This window comes from Tachyglossus aculeatus, unplaced genomic scaffold, assembly GCF_015852505.1.
Source record: "Tachyglossus aculeatus isolate mTacAcu1 unplaced genomic scaffold, mTacAcu1.pri scaffold_87_arrow_ctg1, whole genome shotgun sequence".
Taxonomy (NCBI): domain Eukaryota; kingdom Metazoa; phylum Chordata; class Mammalia; order Monotremata; family Tachyglossidae; genus Tachyglossus; species Tachyglossus aculeatus.
The window spans coordinates 141,924-154,694 of NW_024045095.1; the positions used below are offsets into that span (position 1 = coordinate 141,924).

The 12,771-nt window shown below is 42.4% G+C and overlaps 1 pseudogene; it reads right to left on the minus strand.

Annotated features, from left to right (window-relative positions):
* Positions 1-1,566: 1,566 nt before the first annotated feature.
* On the minus strand, positions 1,567-12,526 carry LOC119924180 (annotated as a pseudogene).
* Positions 12,527-12,771: the final 245 nt, after the last annotated feature.

Here is a 12,771-nt window from a genome sequence, read left to right on the forward strand (position 1 = left end):
TTACTCAGTGTATATTCTGCAGGGAGCACTGAATTAGACACATGGGGAATACAACAAAAGTGACTAGGCACTGGCCCAACCTTAAGGAGTTCACAGTCTAGCAGAGAAAGCCATACGAAAAATAATAGTGCCATATTATAAATTCAACTCTAATCAATGTGTGGGAGACACACATTTCACCTAGTGAAGCCCTTCAGTGCAACGCAGTGAGTTTATCCCCTTCCCCCACCAGCATTTCTATTATCGCAGTCCAGTGAAAGTTAGAGAGTCCCAACATTAAAATGTTTATGAGCTTTCTGCCCCTGCAGGGAGTTAGGGTTTTAGTAAGAGAACTAACATTCAGGAAGGCATTAGGTTGAGGCAGGTATCTGCTCCAGTCCTATTGTGAAACATGTTACTTTACCAATGGGTAAGCCTTCTGAAATGGGGCTTGTTGAGGAAGATAATTTTCTGAGCGGTACAGCAAATCTGAAGGTGAAGACAATCAACTTAGATAACAATTCTTCCTACTGAGCAGAAAATTCATTCATTCAGTCATGATTACTGAGTGCTTCCTGTGTGCAGAGCACCGTACTGAGTTCTTGGGAGAGTACAACATAACAATAAAGTCCAATCATGCCACTTTAGCACCAAAGTAGAATTTCCCCAAGTGAATGAGAATCACACAAAATATAATACACACCAGATAATAGTCCAAGAGATTCATTACATTTCCTAAGCCAATCAATAGATGGTATTTATTGAGCACTTATTGTGTGTACTGCACTGTATTAAGCTCTTGAGAGAGTACAACAAAGTTGATAGACACGTTCACTGCCCGCAAAGAACCTACAGTCTCGAGGGGGTCCACTTTCACTTCCCATTAAGCATCCATAAAAAGCAAATCAGTCATATATGGAATACAGGGAGCCTGGGAACCTTGTTTCCACCAAGTTTTGTCTATTCAGTATGCTGGACCGTGAAGGCGTGGTTCATCTGGTTAATTAGGTTCAGTCAGAATTCGCTTTCCCTTCCTCAGAGTGGACTCCCAGAGAAGGAATGTCGCTAATTAGGATTCCATTCTGAAGAGAGCTTTCTACACCAGATGTTTCTCATGGTATTTTTCATCTCTGTATTTCTCAATGTGTAAGGTAAGGGGTTGAACATGGGCGGGATGATAGTGTAAAAGAGAAAAAACACCTTATCAGAGTAGCTGGAGGGGGTTGCAGGTAGGTGAAGATGGAGGGCATGAATAATAAGAAGACCACCGCGATGTGAGATCCACAGGTGGAGAGGGCTCTGTGGTGCCCTTTTGCGGAATGGGTTCTTAGGGAAAACAATATGACATCATAATAAACCAACGAGATGATGAAAGTGGCCACCACCCATGAATTTGCCATGACCAGGATGCTTACAAGGTAGGTATCCACACAGGCGACTTTTAGCAAGGGAAAAATATCACAGAAGTAGTGGTCAACATCACTGGGACCACAGAAGGGCAACTAGAAAACCATGAACAATTTGGGAAAGTGTGAACAGCCCCACCCACCCAGGAATCCAAGATCAGGAGTTTGCATTTCTTCCTACTCATGATGACCATGTAGTGTAGAGGCCTGCCACTGCCATAAGAATGAAGATTTCGATGCATGTAAGGAAGTGCATGCTGAAGAGTTGCAACATGCACTTGTTGCAAGTAATGACTTTTATTTTAGAGAGTAAGTCCCGGATCATTTTAGGGGTAACAGTAGACATATAGCACATGACTATGGAAGACAAGTATGGTGGGAAATAATGCATAGGTTGGTTGATAAGATGGCTGCATCCAACGCTGATGTGAATGAGAAGACTTCCCATTAAGCAGATAATGTAACAGGACAAAAACAGCACAAAGCAAAATATCTGAATGCTCTGGTCTTGTGAAAGTCCCAAGAGAGTGAATTCTATGACATTTTTCTTATTTCCCATTGACTTTTTGCAGGTGGTGAAAAAACGCCAAGTGTTCTGTCCCTGAAATAATAGAAAAAAACAAACAGACATGGTTTACTGGGATTTAACTATATTGATCAAAGAGCCTAGCCTCTGTAAACATTAATTTGGTTGATCAGTAAAAAGAGTTGAAGGGCTCTGAAATACAAATTCCAGATTCTATTTCCAACAGTTCCCTCTACCCTTCCCAAAATCCATATTCATTAGGGTTGGTGGGAGAAACCTGAACAATAGTGATAAGACTAGATAACTGTGGGTCCAGAGATATCTTGAGGAAAGGTTTAATTTATTTTGAACATCTCCATACAGGTAAATGTTCCCAATTGTGCCGCCCCTTTCCCAGGGGAAATATTTTCTATCTGGAAAGATTATCTCTCTGACAGAGGTGATCAATGCAGTCGATCAGAATTGTAAAAGCCCTGTTTTCAACCAAAGTCTTATTAAACCTTGATTATTATGCTATTTTATATTGTGGCCATCTTGAAATTGAGAAATATAGATACATAGAATTAATATGTAGAGAGAGGCGGAAAGACAGAGAGGGGTACACGTCCTTCGACTTGTAAAAGTTTTTGCAACTGACAGAAGGGTAGATGTTTCCTAATTTTGACTTTGCTGAGTACGCTTGACTTCTTCTATTGCTATTTCAATTCAGGGTTCTTCCATCTTCTCCGATAAAAGCATCGTGGTAACTACCACCTACCCTCCCGCCACCGAGGGTCCCTGCTCCCAGTCTGATCTGTGCACCTGGGATAAAAGCGGCTCCCATATTCTCTCGGACCCCTCCATCACCACTGAGAAAGGCACATGGTAACCGCCACCTTCCCTCCCTCCACGGAGGGTCCTTGCTCTCAGCATTATCTTGTATGCACCAGGATGGGGATAAAAGCTTCTCCTGCTCAAACTTCATTCCTCCATTGTCACAGAGAAAAGCTTCCAGGATAACTGCTTCTTTCCCTCCCACCATCCAGGGTCCCGACTTCTGGCATATTCCATACACACCAGACCGGAGATAAAAGCTGCTCCCTCCATTGCCTCCAAGACTTTGAGATTATTTTGTTCATCTTTTTATGTTGTGTATTAATGTATCTACACTCCTGGTGTTTCTGTCTCCAATTCCTTATCCTCACTTAAACTGTTAATAATAATAATAACAATAATGTTGGCATTTGTTAAGCACATACTATGTGCCAAACACTGTTCTAAGCGCTGGGGTAATCTGGTTGTCCCACGTGGGGCTCACAGTCTTCATCCTCATTTTATAGATGAGGTAACTGAGGCACAGAGAAATTAAGTGACTTGCCCAATGTCACATAACTGACAAGTGACAGAGCCAGGATTAGAACCCACTACCTCTGAGTCCCAAGCTTTGGCTCTTGCAACACCATGAGGGTCAGGCACCATGTCTAATTTCCACTGATGTGTTATTTCCCTGCACTCAGTCCAGTGTTCTGCACACAATCAGCACTTAATAAATATTTTAAACTAGTAGAATTATTTAGAGTGCTTCTCAGGGGTTGGATGTCATGCTTTCCACATTGGGTGATGTTACTGGGAGGAATCAAACTCAGGAGGTATACAGGAAAATTATAAAATATGGCTCAGTGGAAAGAGCCCGAGCTAGGGAGTCAGAGGTTGTGGGTTCTAATCCCAGCTCCGCCTCTTATCAGCTGTGTGGCTTTGGGCAAGTCACTTAACTTCTCTGTGCCTCAGTTACCTCCTCTGTAAAATGGGGATTACGATTGTGAGCTCCAAATGGGACAACCTGATCAATTTTTATTTCCCCAGCCCTTAGAACAGTGCTTTGCACATAGTAAATGCTTAATAAATAGTATTATTAATGTTATTATCACCCACCTATAAAAACTAGATATAGGAAAAGATAGCCAGCCTTTGCTAAGCTTACCCCTTAGTTACAAATACCTATGTACCCAGAAATAATTAGGAGGGAGCACAGTGCAACTTACTCCAAACTGCTACCTCCCCAGATCACCCCAACGAGCAGGGGGGAGGTGACAACTGTAAAAAAACGAGAACACAATGCACCTCAACTGAGAAAAAAATGCCTTCTAATGAAAAGCAGCGTGGTCTAGTGGATAAAGCACAGGCCTGGAACTCAGATGACCTCAGTGCAAATTCTGGTTCTACCACTTGTCTGCTCTATGGCCTTGGGCAAGTCACTTAACTGCTCTGTGCCTCAGTTTCCTCATCTTTAAAATGGGAATTCAATGAGAATGGATGAATGAATGAATTTAGTACAGTGCTTTGCATATAGTAAGCGCTCAATAAATACGGTTTAATGACTGAATGAATAGCAAGTAATTCCAGTGCTTAGAACAGTGTTTGGAACATAGTAAGCACTGAAGAAATACCATCATTATTATTAACAAATACCATAACAACAATCAAGAGGGAGGAGGGAAATAGCTATGTAGGACTACTAGTCCTAAAGCTATTTAGGACTACTAGTGAATCCAAACAATGTGAGGTGAAGTATCAGAACTGAGGAAGGAGGGTAAGAGGTCAAAGGCAATAATAAATGTTAAGAGTAAGGGAATTGAAAGTGTAGATTTTGAGAAATGAATAAATATCAAGAAAAGGGGAGTAATGGACAGTATCTAAAGTGCTGGGAAGCAGTTTGGGCTATTGGAAAGAGCTCGGGTCTGGAGCCAAATGACCTGGGTTCTAATCCTCACTGCTACATTACCTTGGTAAAATCACTTAATTTCTGTTAATTCAACTGTAAAATGAGGATTAAATCCTACTCCCTCTGATTTAGAGTGTGAGTCCCATCTGGGAAAGGGACTGCATACAACTTGATTATTTACCCCAGCACTTAGTACAATGCTTGGCACATAATAAGTGATTAACAAGTACCATTAAAAAATGGGTGCTTGTTTTTTTTTTTAATTCATCTGCCCACACTGCTGCTGGTGTTGGAAAGGAATCAGAGAGTAAGATCCCACGAGACCAGGTGTGGGGAAAGAGAGCAACTAGAAAAATGGATAAATAGAAAATCTAGGATTATAAGAGCAAAAACTAGAGAGATAGAAGAAAGAGGGAAATATACGGAGGAGAAAGATGGGTATGTGAAAAAGCAGGAATCAATCAATCGTATTTATTGAGTGCTTACTGTGTGCAGAGCACTGTACTAAGCGCTTGGGAAGTACAAGTTGGCAACATATAGAGACGGTCCCTACCCAACAATGGGCTCACAGTCTAGAAGGGGGAGACAGAGAACAAAACAAAACATACTAACAAACTAAAATAAAAAGAATAGATATGTACAAGTAAAATAAATAAATAGAGTAATAAATACATACAAACATATATACATATATACAGGTGCTGTGGGGAAGGGAAGGAGGCAAGGCAGGGGGGATGGAGAGGGGAAGGAGGGGGAGAGAAAAGAGGGGGCTCAGTCTGGGAAGACCTCCTGGAGGAGATGAGTTCTCAGTAGGGCCTTGAAGGGAAGAAGAGAGGTAGCTTGGCGGATGTGGGGAGGGAGGGCATTCCAGGCTAGGGGGATGACGTGGGCCGGGGTTCGACGGTGGGACAGGCGAGAACGACGCACGGTGAGTTGATTAGCAGCAGAGGAGCAGAGGGTCCGGGCTGGGCTGTAGAAGGAGAGAAAGGAGGTGAGGTAGGAGGGGGCGAGGTGATGGAGAGCCTTGAAGCTGAGGGTGAGGAGTTTCTGCCTGATGCACAGATTGATTGGTAGCCACTGGGGATTTTTGAGGAGGGGGGTAACATGCCCAGAGCATTTCTGGACAAAGGCAATTCGGGCAGCGGCGTGAAGTATAGATTGAAGTGGGGAGAGACAAGAGGATGGGAGATCGGAGAGGAGACTGATACAGTAGTCCAGACGGGATAGGATGAGAGCTTGAATGAGCAGGGTAGCAGTTTGGATGGAGAGGAAATGGTGGATCTTGGCAATGTTGCAGAGTTGAGACCGGCAGGTTTTGGTGACGGCTTGGATGTGAAGGGTGAATGAGAGAGCGGAATCGAGGATGACACCAAGGTTGCGGGCTTGCAAGAAAGAAAACTGAAAGTACAAAATACTCCCAAAACACGGGAGAAATAAGTGGAGAAGAAAGTAAAATGACTTGAAAAAAGAGAGAAGCAGAGGAAAAGAGCTAGTCAGATGTACCTGAACACGAAGTAAAAATACTTGCAAACAGTCTCCTCGACTTTGTGGAAGAAGCCAGCTGTGGGCTGGGTTTTTCTCTATTTCTGTATTGTACTTTCCAAGAGCTTAGTACAGTGCTCTGCACACAGTAATCACTCAGTAAATATGATTGAATGAATTTCCCAAGTATTTGGGAAGACTTAAAATATTCTGGAATCAAAATAGACACACATAAAAGGAAGGAGTCGAATAACAACGACCAAAAAAGAAACCCCTGCCCAGAAATCAGAACGTGCTTTTAAAGGCAGGAAAATGTAAAATTTAAAAGAAAAAATAAAGGGGGAGAGGCCACTAGAAGAAAATCAGGAAGAAGGGAAGGGAGAAGGAACAGGACAGGAGAAGACTATCATTTGTATAACCCAACCATATATTGACAGGATACATGTGTGTGTGTGTGTGTGTGTGTGTGTGTGTGTGTGTATGCACACTCACATTTAGGTTCATATTCTATTTTAAAATACCATCATTATCCCCATCCCCAAATGTTTAGAAGAGTACACTCAAGTGTTGGCTGTGTAGAGACAAATAATAGTGAAACTGAGGTAGTGGAGAAGCAATAACATACTCAGCACCACATTGTAGATTAACAGTGGGGACAAATGAAAATGGGACAGTTTTTCCTGCTCAGATGTATGCATATTTGCCAGCCTGATTTCCCCTTTTATACTAACTGATGACCACCTTTAGAGTGGCCTGAAGTTTAACGATCCTTACTTCCAATACCATTTCTCCGCAGCCCAATTAGAACAGGTACTAACATGAAAAGATTCAGTCTCTTGATGCTGAAAGGCTGAAAATTGTATGGATGGTGACTGATGGATCCAGTAGAATTTCATGGATCCAGTAGATTTCTAGCATCCCTTGGGGGAAAAGAACTCCAATGAGCCCAACAAGTAAAGTTCCTCAGTCCTGCCTGGTTCCAACCATCTTAATTTGCAAAGTTTGGATCTCAAACACCCCTAGCCTCAAGTTAAGCTTCTCTTCTCTCTGATGAATCTGAAATGATTCCCAGATTTACTGAGAATTTATTTGTTCTGCTGGACTCACAAGAGCTAAGCCATCTTTTCATCCACAGCTCACGAGACCACAAGAAATAAATCTGTCACTGCTAGCATGACAAAGAAACACATTCAGTTAATCTCTCTGTAAGTATGAAAGAAACGCTGGAAATGCTGTTTTGAAAAGGAATGAGCAGAGAGCAGGAATATTTAGGGGCCTTAAAGTGAGCTGGGGAATGATTCTCCAGGAGCATTTTAACCAGATACCCTCCAAAGTGTCACAAGCCAAAAACCAGATTTCATTTCCATTTCTCCCTGGACAGGAACAGAGTTCAAATGTTGCCTCAGGTGAACTGTTTTCTTCTCTTAGCTTCTCTCAAGGACTAGGCTCAGGGAGTTTTTCCACTGAATGTACAGTACATTTGCTGTAGTGCCAGAGAATTGTGCTAAATTCCTCAGTCATTGATCAGGAAAAATGGACAAGCACTCCAGACCTGAACAATTATGTCAATGTCTGTAGTGCTCTTGGCTTGCACAGAATCAACCACATTCTCTCGTTCCTCCCTTACCGTGATTCCTCTGGGGCACAGAATGCAACAAGAAAGGAGATGGGCAGGAGTACAGAACATTGTGAAGCACCATCTTTGCCCACGTTATCCAGCCTCCGGCAGAACAAGGGGCTAGAAAACACAGATCTTCTGACTCCCAGAGCATGGCAGGGAATGTGTCTGTTTCTTGGTGTATTGTACTCTCTTAAGCACTTAGTACGGTGCTTTCCACACCATAAGGTCTCGATAAATACTACTGAATGAATGAATGCATGGCATTTCTGAGAAAACAAGGAAATTCTACCAAATGTCTCCCAAGGAGCAGCCTTCAACAGCCTTGGAGAGAGGAGAGGGAAAAGGTGTAGTAAGCCTGTAACAGAGCGGGGTAGGGAATGAAGGATGGGTGCCAGGCTGGGATCAGATTGCATCACATGACTAGCAGATATCAATCTTAGGCAACAAGGTTTATTGGTAGTCATAATTCAACCCCTTCTACTAAGGGGGGGGGGTAGATCATTTAGGGGGCCCAGTTGTATCTGTAAACCAGTCAAACCCTTATTTCATAAACTGCACACTTCCTCCTCCCTCCCACAGGATACCCCCTCTCTGAGGCAATGTGGGTTCCCAGGAATCACACCTGGGCAACAAGAGCACTCACTCAAGCCCCCAAAGAGGTGCCCAGGGCTGCCCCTAAGACGACTGTTCTGGGCATGGGTACGGTCACTCAAATCAGTGACCTTCTGGGCCACAAATCAAGCGATATCATTTATTGAGCATTTTCTCAGTGCATAGCACCGTACTAAACATTTGGGAGAGTGCAATCGAGTTACAAGACATAATCCCAGTCCACAAGACATTCATAGTCTAGCAAGGATCTTCCAATGTGACTAAATGTAAGAATTGGTACTGTGGTGCTCAAGGTAGAGTCCTGCACAAGCCAAATTAGAGGTTCTCACCGGGCCATAATAAATGTGCCCTGAATCTAACCCCACACCTGATGTTCCATTGGCCAAGCCCATTTGCACATCATCTGACTTCCAGAAATTAGGGTGAGTTCCTCACAAGCATACTAATGATACACAAGTTCAATAGCCCCAGCAGTACTGTAAGCTTGTTGTGGATGGGGAACATGTCTGCTAATTCTGTTGTACTCTCCCAAGCACTTAGAACAGTGCTCTGCACATAGGAAATGCTCAATAAATACGGTTGATTGATTGACTGATTGGATAACACAGACTTCTCACATACATGAGGTACCATCTGTGTGTCCTTTTCGGTGGCCATATTTTCTAGAGGACAATGACAAAGGATAAATAATATCATACTTATTGAATATCCTGGGTGCTTACTGCATTAAACACTTGAAAGTGTACATTGTAACAAAGTAGGTTGACACATACTTCCAGAGGAACTGAGAACAGTCTACAGAACAGGGGGTGGGGCCACTAGTATGTGTAGAGGTGTGGGTGGGGGGAAGGAGGGGAAGCCCAAAAGCAGAGAAGATGGAAACAGTGTGACCAGAAGGGGAAAAGAGAAACAGAGAGGTCAGCTTTAATCTCCATTTTACAGACTGAGAAATTGAGGCAGAAAGTTGTTAGGTAATTTGCCTAAAGTCATTACATTGGTCAAACAGTTTCCTGAATTCCAAATCCAAAACTCCATTAACTATTTGGAAATCCTTTCAGGATAAACAGAGTTGTGCATACAGGGTGATGGTGAAAGAAGGCAGAACATACCCCCTAAAACATGTCCACGGGTCTCATCTGTTCATTTATCTTGTGGTTATAAGAAAAGTCTTTAATTTTCCATGAATTCAGCCCTGAAAAGGCAGTACGAAGCAGTATGTTCTACAGGAAACAGCAGAGAACTGGGAGCCAGACGACCTGGGTTCTAATCCCATCTCTACTAGCAGTGGTTTAGTGAGTAAAGCACGGTCCTGGGAGTCCGAGCGATATGGGCTCTAAACCAAGCTCCACCAAATTTCGTCTGTATGATCATGGTCAAGTCACTTCACTTCTCTGGGCCTCAGTTCCCTCATCTGCAAAATGGGGATTCCCAGTTCTCCCTCCTCTTTAGGCCTGAGCCCCATGTGGGATCTGATTAGCTTGTCTCTAGTACAGGGCTCAGCACATTGGAAGTGCATAACGAAACACATTATTATATTATTATTATTATTATTATTATTGTTATTGTTATTATTATTATTATTATTATTATTACTACAAGCCTGACTTGAAAATGGAGTGGGAATGATGTCTGGGAATGACAGGGGACAAAGGCCTGGCTGTGTTGAGTAGGGTTATGGACGTCAGTCACACCTCCTCTCCAAGTGCTCATTTTCACTTACAGCATTGGCCTTGCTGGCCTGCTCACAGACTGAGCCCCCTTTTTCCTCTTCTCCTCCCCATCCTCCTGCCCTACCTCCTTCCCCTCCCCACAGCACCCGTATATATGTTTGTACAGATTTATTACTCTATTTATTTTACTTGTACATATTTACTATTCTATTTATTTTGTTAATGATGTGCATCTAGCTTTATTTCTATTTATTCCGATGACTTGACACCTGTCCAGATGCTTTGTTTTGTTGTCTGTTTCCCCCTTGTAGACTGTGAGCCTGTTGTTGGGTAGGGACAATCTCTATATGTTGCCGACTTGTATTTTACAAGTGCTTAGTACAGTGCTCTGCATACAGTAAGTGCTCAATAGATACAATTGAATGAATGAATGAATGAATGAATGAATGAATAGCAGGAGAATATGTATGCTAGCCTTGCCTCAGACCTATCCCTAACATTACCCCTTACCTGAAATCTAATCTTAAAAATAACCTAAACCCTAGTCCAACTAATAATACTAACTAAATCAGATCCTGATTATACTCACTTTATACTCTGAAGGCTAAGTTCATATGTAACAAGCTGCTCTTCCTTTTATTTGAGTGCTATATTCTCTCAAACCCACCTCAAATGAAGAGGTTGCCACCTAAATTCTTCCTCCCCCTTTCTTAAAATGCCTGTGAAAATGCTTGTGAAATATTTTGCATGAACCAGCTCCAGCACCCACCTCCCACCACCCACTTCATTAGCCTATGGAGTTAATCTAACAACATAAGTTGACACCAGAATATTTGATGATGCAAAACCTTAAATAATCTCCTAAAGTTCTAAAAGAGTCAGTGAAGCTCCTTCTGTGCCTCACCTACCACCAGGGAGTGACTTATGCATATCCCACAGAAGAACTCACTGAAAACTAACATTTGCTGACGCAGCACAACCCATACCAAAACATAATTTCTGTTCCCTACCCTAGAAGTTTATAATTAATTTTAGCATCATAATTAATTTTTCATCTCATTAAGCAGAAACTTTTTTTTAGTGACAATGTCATTTCAAATTAAATAAGGAAATACACAACTGGGTAAGATACAGTCACTGAGTTGGAGGAAGAAGCATCATGGCCTAATGGAAAGATCATTTGCCAGGGAGTCAGAGGCCTGGGCTCTAATCCCAATTCTGCCAATTGCCTGCTGTTTGTTTGATTTTGGGCAAATCACTTAACTTATCTGTGCCTCAGTTTGCCTGTTCTTCCTCCTACTTAGACTATGAGTGCCATGCAGGACAGGGATTGTTGCCAACCTCACTAACTTGCACCTATCCCAGCGCTTAGAACAGTGTTTGAACCATAGTAAGCACTTAACATATACCATAAAAATAAGGGATTATAATCTAAAACACAAGTAGACATCATGTTCCTTCCAAGCCTATGGACAAAGAAACCTGTATTTGCAGTGCTATTGTTTGCAGTGCATTTGGAATGTACCCAAATGAGTAGGTTAATGACACCAAAGATAGCTAAGAATGGAGGGAGACATAGGAATACATTTCATCTGCATGATTTTCTCTCTAAATGCAGTTTACAGTTCCACACCTTCCTCATGGCCGTTTTCATTGCTCTGTTCCTCAGCGTGTAGATAAGGGGGTTGAACATGGGGGCAATGATGGTGTAAAACAGAGCGAACACCTTATCATCGGGTAAGGTCTGGGCCAGCCGGAGGTAAATGAAGATGTAGGGCAAGAAAAGCCGTGCCACCACGGTGATATGGGAAGCGCAGGTGGAGAGGGCTTTGTGACGTCGTTCTGAAGAGGGGGTCCTCAGACTGTCTAAAATGATGATGTAAGAGAAGATTAAGACTATAAATGAGATAAATACAATTGTCCCTGAATTGGCAAGGACTAAACATCTTATCACGACAGTATCCATGCAGGCCAGTTCCAGAAGAGGGTAAACATCACAAAAAAATAGTGATCGATCTTATTGGGGCCACAGAAGGGCAAAAAAATGACAAAGAGCCACTGAACGATGGAATGGAGAAATGCTCCTCCCCAGCACACTGCAACCACTGTGGCACACCGCTGCTTGTTCATGATGACCATATAATGCAAGGGTTTGCAGATGGCAGCATAGTGATCATAGGGCATCCCCACAAGGATGAAGACCTCAACTCCACCAAATAAGTGCATGGTAAAGAGCTGCATCATGCAGTCACTGAAGGAGATGGTTTTCTTCTCAGACAGCAAATCTCGGACCAGTTTGGGAATAACCATGGAAGTGTAGCAGACATCCATGAGGGATAAATGGCAAAGGAAGAAATACATGGGCTGCTTGATAAGGGAACTGCCTCTAATGGTGATGAGGATGAGGAAATACCCCAACAGGATTGCAACGTAACAGGAGAGGAACAGCCCAAAGCAGAATATCTGCAAATTTCTTTCACTGGACAGTCCTAAGAGAACAAATTCTGTGACATTGTTCCTATTTTCCATCCTGGGAATAAGGAATATTCATCTGAAATGATTACAAAATGAAACACTGCAAACATTTAGAAAATTGCAGCTCATTGCACATATAATTGAATACGACCTGCAGTATTGTTTCAATGTGTATGAGAACACTGCAAGATAAATTTAATATCTTTTCTGAATGTACATCCCTTTAATTTCTAGAGAGATGATAAATTTTTTTGTTTATTAAGCACTCACTACGTGTCAGGCATTGTGTTAAGAACTGC